This window comes from Rattus rattus, chromosome 8 (genome assembly GCF_011064425.1).
Source record: "Rattus rattus isolate New Zealand chromosome 8, Rrattus_CSIRO_v1, whole genome shotgun sequence".
Taxonomy (NCBI): Eukaryota; Metazoa; Chordata; class Mammalia; order Rodentia; family Muridae; genus Rattus; species Rattus rattus.
The window spans coordinates 8842461-8852687 of NC_046161.1; the positions used below are offsets into that span (position 1 = coordinate 8842461).

The following is a 10227-nucleotide window of genomic DNA, read 5'->3' on the forward strand; positions in this document are numbered from 1 at the left end:
ACGGACTCTTGCTCCTATCGTATTGACATAAGAATCTTGTATGTTCACGAAAGTGACAAATATGTTACAGATAACAAATGAAATTGTCAAGTTTCTGGAGGCCTATATTAGCTAATATCATATTTATTTGATAAAACATCATGGCCAAGGCAATTTATAGGAGGAAGTTCTTGTTGGCTACAAAGGATTCGGAGTACATATTGATGGAGACATCATGGCAACAGGTCAAAGACATAGTATCTGGAGAAGTAGCTGAGAACTTCTGCCTCAAACCACAAACAGCAGAGTCAGCAAACTCAAAATGGCACAAGTCTTTACTCTCTCAAAACCCACCCTCAATGACATCTGTCCTCCACTAGGACCACACCAGCTGTTCCTTCCTAAACGGGAAACCACAACAAAAGCACCACAGCACTCCATTATAATATTTAGGCAGATGTTCTTGCAGAAAACTAAGAATTTATGAGAAACCAGCAAGATGGTGATGGGTTGACTGTCGTTAAGGCCCATTATGGCTCCAGTGTAATGTGTTAGCAAGGTGTGACCCAAGGGAAGCTGTGATGCAGATACATACATTTCAGCTTTCTGAAAACTAGTGCATGTGTCCCATCTGTTCCCTATTTCAGATAGATTATAAACATTCAAATCCTGTCACCTAAACTAAAGTATGCATCTTCAGGCCTATGGCCAAATGTGGTTCTTTTGTCCATTTGTCGACTTGGTTCGTTTGGCATCATATACCTAAGATGTCTTCGTATATGTACATAGTGGAGGATGGCCTTGAACTCCTGATCCTCCTGCCAACATCTCCCTAATGCTGCGTGACAGTCACACAGCAGCAAACCTAGCTCTCACTGCACATCCTTTCATAGCTACTGTGCATCTGAGTAGCTGTATTCACTTCAGAACCAGCCTGTGCCTGCTTTCTATCCTTCATGAGCAGATGGACCCATCCAGCCAGTGACAGTAACATATGTTATGCAGATATGCCTGTGGTGTCATATCTGTCTCCTCAAGTGAGTTCCCGAGATCATGGAAGATACACAGATTCTGTAATATATACTATTAATATTAACTAATAATAATGGTTCACAGAACAAGCAGTTTTCCTAAAGATTATTATAATATTTTTCTCATTCAAATAAAAGGTCATATTATATCATAAAAATTATATATATATATGTATATATAGGATTTAAGATATTCTTTTGACATTTCCTGCTTAAATATATTTTAAGATTCTATAAAATCTAGTCTGAAACAGCCTAAGAATATTATGCAATGATTTTGTTTTATTCACTCCTAATAATATATAACCTTTCTAGTTGTCTTTTTCAATGTTGTTATTTTAATAGAAATGTCCTTACCTCTTTATAAATTGTTGTTTGTATTCAGTCTGTGAAAAGGAACAGTTGGACTCAAGTCATAACTAACAGTTGGAAGTTCAGTCAGAAATTCACATGTGAAACTGGAAAATCAAATGTCAGAGAAAAGCCTCTGTGCTCCCTAACTCAAGTAGGCAGCAAAGCAAGGGTGTCGGTCAGGAGAGAAACCACCTATTCCATCATCTGAGCTTAACCCTAGGAGTGCACTGAGCTCAGGCACCTGCACTGCCCAGCGGACCTCTTCTCATTGGGTAGATAAAGATCCACACTGCTGACCCAACAGAACAAGGCAGAAAGCAGCAATCAGTGAACCTGGGGGAGGAGTCAACAAAGAAAACTTGAAAGACCCTAGCTCTGTCACAGGGACAGAGGGGGCCATTTTATAAAATCTCATTTTCACTTGAAGGGATTATTGGAAAATTGCTTTTGGATAAAACCTGATACAATATGTTTATATTAATACTGCTTTAGAAGACTCTATACTGTCCTTTAAATCCAGAGGTGTGGCCAGTAAAAAGAACAAAGTACCCATAACTGATGGGCATCATATCAAAACTTATTCCCTTTCCCAGTTTTGCAGACATAAGCCCTCTATCCCACCCCCTCCCCTTCTTCTATAAGGATGTTTCCCTCCCCATCCACCCCTCCCAAACATCCTTCCATTTCCCCTACTCTGGGGTTCAACCTTTGCCCAAAAGGCCCATCCTCTGCTACATATGCAGCTTGTAATTCTGGTTGGTTGGCATTGTTGTTCTTATGGGGTTGCAAGCCCTCCCTTTCAATCCTTTCTCTAATTCCTTGTGGCTCCTGTTCTTACATTTAGTTTAGTTCTTTGCCTAGCATTCATCCCTGTTTTGACATGCTCTGGCTGTGTCTCTCAGGAGGCATCTATATCCAGTTCCTGTCTGCGTGCACTTCTTAGCTTCATCAATCTTATCCAGTTTTGGTGCTGTATATATACAGGCATCATGTAGGGCAGGCCCTAAATGGGCATTGTTTAGTCTCTGCTTCAAACATCTCCTCCTATCCATTTTGGTCATCCTTCTGTTGGGTAAGGGCATTTAGTTCTCCATCTGCCTATGGACATTGTTTTGATAGCTTTCCATTGTGTAGATGTACCATATTTTCTCTATCCATTCTTCTGTTGGAGGGCATCTGGGTTCTTTCCAGCTTCTGGCTATTATTAATAAGGCTGCTATGAACATAGTGGAGCACGTGTCTTTGTTATATGTTGGATCATCTTTTGGGTACATACCCAGAGAGGTATAGCTGGGGCCTCAGGTAGTTCAATGTCCAATTTTCTGAGGAACCTCCAGACTGATTTCCAGAGTGGATGTACCAGTTTTCAATCCCACAAATAATGGAGGAGTTTTCCTCTTTTTCCACATCTTCGACAGCATCTGTTGTCACCTGAGTTTTAGATCTTAGCCATTCTGACTGGTGTGAGGTGGAATCTCAGGGTTGTTTCGATTTACATTTCCCTGATAACTAAGGATGTTGAGCATTTCTTTAGGTGCTTCTCAGCCATTCGATATTCCTCAGCTGAGAATTCTTTGATTAGCTCTGTACCCCATTTTTAATACGGTTATTTGGCTCTCTGGAGCCTAACTTTTTGAGTTCTTTGTATATTTTAGATATTAACCCTCTATCAGATGTAGGGGAGGTAAAGATATCTTCCCAATCTGTTGGTTCCCATTTTGTCTTAATGACAGTGTCCTTTACCTTACAGAAGCTTTGCAGTTTTATGAGGTCCATTTGTCAACTCTTGAACTTAGAGCATAAGCCATTGATGTTCTGTTCAGGAAATTTTCTCCAGTGCCCATGTGATCGAGATTCTTCCCTACTTTTTCTTCTATTAGTTTGAGTGTATGTGGTTTGATGTGAAGGTCCTAGATCCACTTGGACTTAAGCTTTGTACAGGGTGATAAGAGTGGATCAATTTGCATTCCTCTACATGTTGACCTCCAGTTGAACTAGCACCATTTGTTAAAAGTGCTATCTTGGGGTTGGGGATTTAGCTCAGCGGTAGAGCGCTTGCCTAGGGAGTGCAAGGCCCTGGGTTCGGTCCCCAGCTCCGGAAAAAAAAAAAAAAAAGAAAAAGAAAGAAAAAAGAAAAAAAAGTGCTATCTTTTTTTCCATTGGATGGTTTTAGATCCTTTGTGAAAGATCAAGTGACCATAGGTGTGTGGGTTCATTTCTGGGTCTTCAATTCTTTCCCACTGGCCTATCTGTCTGTCTCTGTACCAATACCATTCAGTTTTTATCTCTATCGCTCTGTAATACTGCTTGAGGTCAGAGATGGTGATTACCCCAGAAGTCTTTTTATTGTTGAGGATAGTTTTAGCTATTCTGGGTTTTTTGTTATTCCAGATGAATTTGCAAATTGTTCTGTCTAACTCTATGAAGAATTGAATTGGAATTTTGATGGTGATTACGTTGAATCTGTAGATTGCTTTTGGTAAAATGGCCATTTTTACTATATTAATTCTGCCAATCCATGAGCATGGGAGGTCTTTCCATCTTCTGAGATCTTCTTCAATTTCGTTCTTCAAAGACTTGAAGTTCTTGTCATATAGATCTTTCACTTGCTTGGTTAAACTCACACCAAGTTATTTTTTATTATTTGGGACTATTATGAAGGGTGTCATTTCCCTAATTTCTTTCTCAGCCTGTTTATCCTTTGAGTAGAGGAAGGCTACTGATTTGTTTAAGTTAATTTTGTACACAGCCACTATGTTGAAGTTGTTTATCAGGCTTAGTAGTTCTCTGGTGGAACTTTTGGGGTCACTTACTACATATCATCTGCAAATAGTGATATTTTGACTTCTTCCTTTCCAATTTATATCCCTTTGACCTCCTTTTGTTGTCTGATTGCTCTGGCTAGGAATTCAAGTACTATATTGAATAAGTAGAGAGAGAGAGAGTTGTCAGCCTTATCTAGTCCCTGATTTTAGTGGGATTCCTTCCAGTTTCTCTCAATTTAGTGTAATGTTATCTATCGGTTTGCTATTTATGACTTTTACTATGTTTAAGTATGGGCCTTGAGTTCCTGATCTTACAAGGACTTTTATCGTGAAGGGGTGTTGAATTTTGTCAGATGCTTTCTCAGCATCTAATGAAATGATCATATGGGTTTTTTTCTTTGAATTTGTTTATATAATGGATTATATTGATGGATTTCTATATTTTGAACTGTCCCTGCATAGCTGGGATGAAGCCTACTTGATCATGATGGATATTCATTTTGATGTGTTCTTGAATTTGGTTTGTAAGAATTTTATTGAGTATTTTTGCATCGATATTCATAAGGGAAATTGGTCTGAAGTTCTCTTCCTTTGTTGGGTCTTTGTGTGGTTTAAGTATAAGAATAATTGTGGCTTCTTAGAAGGAATTAGGTAGTGCTCTGTCTGTTTCTATTCTGTGGAATAGTTTGGATAGTATTGGTGAGGTCTTCTATGAAGATCTTATAGAATTCTGCACTAAACCCATCTGGTCCTGGACTCTTTGGTTGGGAGACTTTTAATAACTGCTTCAATTTCTTTAGTATTTATGGTATTGTTTAGATGGTTTATCTGATCCTGATTTAACTTTGGTACCTGGTATCTGTCTAGAAAACTGTCCATTTCCTCCAGATTTTCCAGTTTTGTTGAATAGGCTTTTGTAGTAGGCTCTGATGATTTATTGAATTTCCTCAGATTCTGTTGTTATGTCTCCCTTTTCATTTCTGATTTTGTTTATTTGGATACTGTCTCTGTGCCACCTGGTTAGTCTGGCTAAGGGTTTATCTATCTTGTTTATTTTCTCAAAGTACCACCTCCTGGTTTTGTTGATTCTTTGTATAGTCCTTTTTGTTTTTACTTGCTTGATTTCAGCCCTTAATTTGATTATTTCCTGCCATCTACTCCTGTAGGATGTATTAGTTTCTTTTGTTCTAGAGGTTTTAGGTGTGCTGTCAAGCTGCTGACATATGCTTTCTCCTGTTTCTTTCTGCAGGCACTCAGAGCTATGAGTTTTCCTCTTAGCACTTCTCTCATTATGTCCCATAACTTTGGGTGTGTTATGTTTTCATTTTCATTAAATTTTAAAAAGTCTTTAATTTCTTTCTTTGTTTCTTCCTTGTCCAAGTTATCATTGAGTAGAGGGTTGTTCAACTTCCATGTATACCTGGGGTTTCTGTCCGTTTTTTGTTTTTGTTTTTGTTGTTGAAGACCAGTCTTAGTTCGTGGTGATCTGATAGAATGCTTAGATCTCTTAAAAGCATCATTTCCCCTTAACTTAGACTTGGTTCTTCTGCCAATGAAGATTTAAATGATTAGTTTTAGTTCATTCAAGAATTTCAGTTTAGGATTAAAAGGGGCCAAGAAAATTAAGACAAAGACAGCATACCTGTGATTGTCAGAGGGAGGCCCAAATCCAGCAATTTTCTCCCAACCAATGTTCTTGCTGAAACCTTTTAATTCAGTTTACAAACATCTAGGCATTTTTGTTTTATGTTCAAATAAAATATTCACCACATACAACTATTAGAATGATATTTGAGCTGAGTTATAAATGGTTCATATAAGATAGTGGTGAGCATAATTGATAACCATTTAATTATTAATGAATTGCAAAGTGCAGTGACATGTATAAAACCCTTCTGTTAAAATAAGCAACAATGACAGGCAAGTTTCTGTAGTGGCAACATAATGAGAGATTGATAAAGAATGAAATGCAGAGTGGGGGATGGGTCAGTGGATATGGTACTCATTGCACAGCATAAAATTAAAGAATGGATTGTCAGAACCCACAGAAGAACAAAGAAGGCAAGCGGCAGTCACCTACCACTCTGGAAACAGAGATAGGAATCCCCATCCTCAGGGCAAACTTCCTGGACAGTCTACCCAGGATTTGTGCACTCTGGGTCCAGTGAGGCAATGTGAGACCTTGCCTCTTAGCCCAGCAACTATGAAAAAAAGTGTAATCAGTCAGCTTCTATTTTTCATCCTGTTTTTAGGTCTTATTTGTTTTTTTAAACAGCTATCTTGATTTAAGTTTAGTGCAAACTATTGAATGGAAAGATTTAAGCATGTAGCCAGAACCTTGAATAAATCACTCTGCCCAAAAATTCTGATATAAGGCACTGCAGGACACATCCACAGAAATCTGGTCTACAAACAGTTCAGAAGTACGGTTCAAAGAGATCATAGCTGTTCTGTATTACAATCCAGCACAGCACTTTGTTCTGAATAAGGGTAAGCCTTCAAACTAAGCCATGTGCTTCATAACATATCTGCCATTAGCTTTAGAAATAAGGTTTGCCTAATATGGGGAGAGAGAGGGGGAGAGGAAAGATGGAGAGGGAGAGGGACAGGGAAAGGGACAGGGACAGGGAGAGGGACAGGGACAGGGACAGAGACAGAGACAGGGACAGGGAGAGAGAGAACTCATTTGGAGGGTCCATTTTATCCACTGTAAAACTATTGAATACAGAATAACCTAAAAATAACTGGGGTAATAAGCATAAAAGCCATGGGCTATAAAAATTCTGCCTCTTTAGTATCTTACAATTGCTTAAATTATTCACATATGCTTGTCTTGAGACCACATATTGAAATGCAAATTATTGTTATAACTTGGATAGTTGAAAAATCAACAAAACTTTGAAAATCTTCTTGATTTTTTTCATAAAATGGTTGCAATTGTGATGTCACACTGGCCTTCTGCATCAATAGCATGTTGGCGGCACTGCCAAAATGGAAACTCTCCTCAAGTGTAGCTGGACCCAAGCAGAAGACTAACAGGAAACTAATTTAGTTGAAGCCAAGAGAAAGAATAGCATAGGGGAAGGGCAGTGATAAACTTGATGTATTTCTCAAAGACAGAGATAAAAGGGTACTATGTGGTCTCTCTGCATTCTATTATTGATCTGCTTCCTGGGCTATTTAATGTGCCTGGTAATAAGAAATTATTTCCCCAGCTTCAGACTTAAAATATGATAATAAAAATTAATAGAGTAAAGACTATTTTTCTCTTTCCTTTGTGCATTTTTACGATGCTACATTTGTCATGGGAATACCAAGAAGATACACACATTGAACAGAACTCTTATGGACTATGATGATTAGTGGTTTGAACGTCAGTGAATGTACGAATAATACTGAAGGCCATCATGGGACTCTTATGGATTCTTAGCGCTCTCAGCTCCCCAGATTTACTGCATTGGCATGGTCTATGGAGCCACAGGGAACACACTTAGGCAAGTTACTCAACATTAGTAAGCTCACTGTAAATGGGGATGATCATAACTCCCATAGCTCATAGAGTTATTGGGAGACTTAATGTCACAGAGGTATGTGTCTACCATGAAATAGTAATCACCATCATTATTTCTCAGAGAAACAGAATCTAAAGAATACATGTGGACTCTCTGCTCCTCCCTGTTCCAGAGACAGCCACATCTTCTCATGCAGTGCCAGCCTCATCCCTTAGACATGATGGTAAAGATTGGAGTAAATGGATTTGGCTGTATTTGGTGTCTGTTTACCAAGGCTTCCAATCATCTGGCAAAGGGAAGATTGCTGTCATCAATGATCCCTTCATTGACCCCACCTACATAATTACACATTTTCATATGACTCTACCCAGGCAAGTTCAAAGATACATTTAAGGTTGAGAATGGGACACTTGTCGTCAAAGAGAAAGTCATCACCCTCTTCTAGGAGCAAGATCCCACCAACAACAAATGGGTTGATGCTGGTGCCAAGTACGCTGTGCAGTCTACTGCTGTCCTCACCACCATGAAGGAGACTGGGGCCCACTTAAAAGGGATATCATCTCTGCCCCTTCTGCCAGTGCCCCCCATGTTTATGATGGATATAAACTATGAGAAGTATGACAACTCAGTCAAGGCTTTCAGCAAAGATTCATGTACCACCAATTGTTTATCCCCGTTGACCAAGGTTATCCATGAAAACTACGACATTGCAGAAGGTCTCATGGCCACAGTCTATGCCATTACTGCCACTCAGAAGACTGTGGATGGCCCCTTTGGAAAGCTATGGTGTGATGATCTTGGGGCTAACCAGAACATCATCTATGCATCCACTGATGCTGCCAAGATTGTGGTCAAGATCATCCCAGAGCTGAACAAGAAGCAAACTGGCATGGCTTTCCATGTTCCAATGTGTCCATCATAGATCTGATATGTCATCTTGAGAAAGCTGCAAAGAATGATGACATCAAGAAGGTGGTAAAGGCATCCAAGGACACACTAAAGGCACTGGCCCTAAGCTAGGGGCAAACTTGTGTCCTGCAACTTTAACAGTGATTCCTACTCTTCCACCTTTGATGCCAGGGTTATCATTGCTCTCAATGAGAATTTCCTGAAGCTCATTTTCTGGTATGACAACGAGTATATCTACAGCAGCAGGGTAGTGAGCCTCATGGTCTACATGGCCTCCTAGACCACCCAGCCCAGCAAGGACACAAGAGCAAGAAAGAAACCCCCAGATTCCAAAGAGTCCTTATTCCAACTCAGACCTGGACTCTGAACATCTCCTTAACAGTTTCCATCGCAGACCACCAGAATACCAGGAAGAGCCTTAGGAGCCTTATTCTCATGCATACTATCAATACAGTTCATTGCACCTACCCCCAAAAAGAATCAGAGTTCAAATCACCCATGGCTACAGTATAGTAGAGGTGTTTAATTCTGTTCCCCAAAAGATATGTATTTAGTAGGCACACTGTGGGTAACTCCTATGTTGGAAAGAGCCCATGCTTGATCCTTATATCCAGCAAAGGGTGAAGTCTACACCCATAAAAAAAAGTCATCAAAAAACTCAGTAATTGAAAAATGAAAAGGACTTTGTACAGTGCCAATAGAGCTACCTTTTCACCCCACACAAACACTATACTATATTTGTGCTATATGTATATTTCACTTATATATTATTATATATTACTCACATATATATTTGTAAACTGAAAGCCACTGAAGCTCAAGATTGTGAATTCGTATGAAAAGTCAGGCTGGGTGACATGTGCTTGCCATTCTAGAACTGAGGAGGCAAGGACAACAAAATATCAGGATCTTGCTGGCCAGCCAGCCTATCCCAGTTAGTGAATGGCAGGTCCAGTGAAAGACCTTGTCTGAAAAATAAGGTGCAGATAGATTAAATAAGCTACCAAAATTGAACTTTGGCTTCTGCTTGAATAAATACATAAATACATGTGCACATGCTCCTGTACATAATCATATAGAAACACCTATTTATACACATTTACACACACATGCACACATATGTACATATACATACACACACATTCACACACACATGTCTATGGGAAGATGCTGACTATAATTCTATAACTAAAATATTGATACAGAATTACATGAAAGAAAGAAGTTGTCTCTCTATATATTTGAATGAAATACCAGCTAGGCAAGTTCATCTCTGTCACTTAGAACTAAGCAAACTCTGTTCAGACCCTAGTCCCAAATATAAAAACAGAGGCCTGAACTTAACCATCTGGCCTGTGTGTGATTCTGCCTTGGATTCAAGAATTGTAAAATTTGAAGGGTGCAAATTATTCATGAGCTCCCAACATGCACTGACTCCCTCCTCCAGCCTAGCCCTCTCATTATGTTTGTAAACAGCACCTGCAGCCTTATCAGGTTCATAACCATCATTGCAGTAAGGAGAAGTCAAAATCAAAAGCAAACCAATGTGAATGAATATTTAGCTTACAATAATATGCCTCGAAGAGGACAAGAGTAAACGCCCCCGAAATAAAGGTTGAAATGGTGAATCGTGCATAAAGCCTCTCAGCACAACTGAAATCATTGCTATGACCCAAA

At 39.3% G+C, this 10227-nt stretch overlaps 1 pseudogene; it reads left to right on the forward strand.

The window, feature by feature from the left end:
• Positions 1–7861: 7861 nt before the first annotated feature.
• On the forward strand, positions 7862–8830 carry LOC116906762 (annotated as a pseudogene).
• The last annotated feature ends 1397 nt before the right edge of the window (positions 8831–10227 follow it).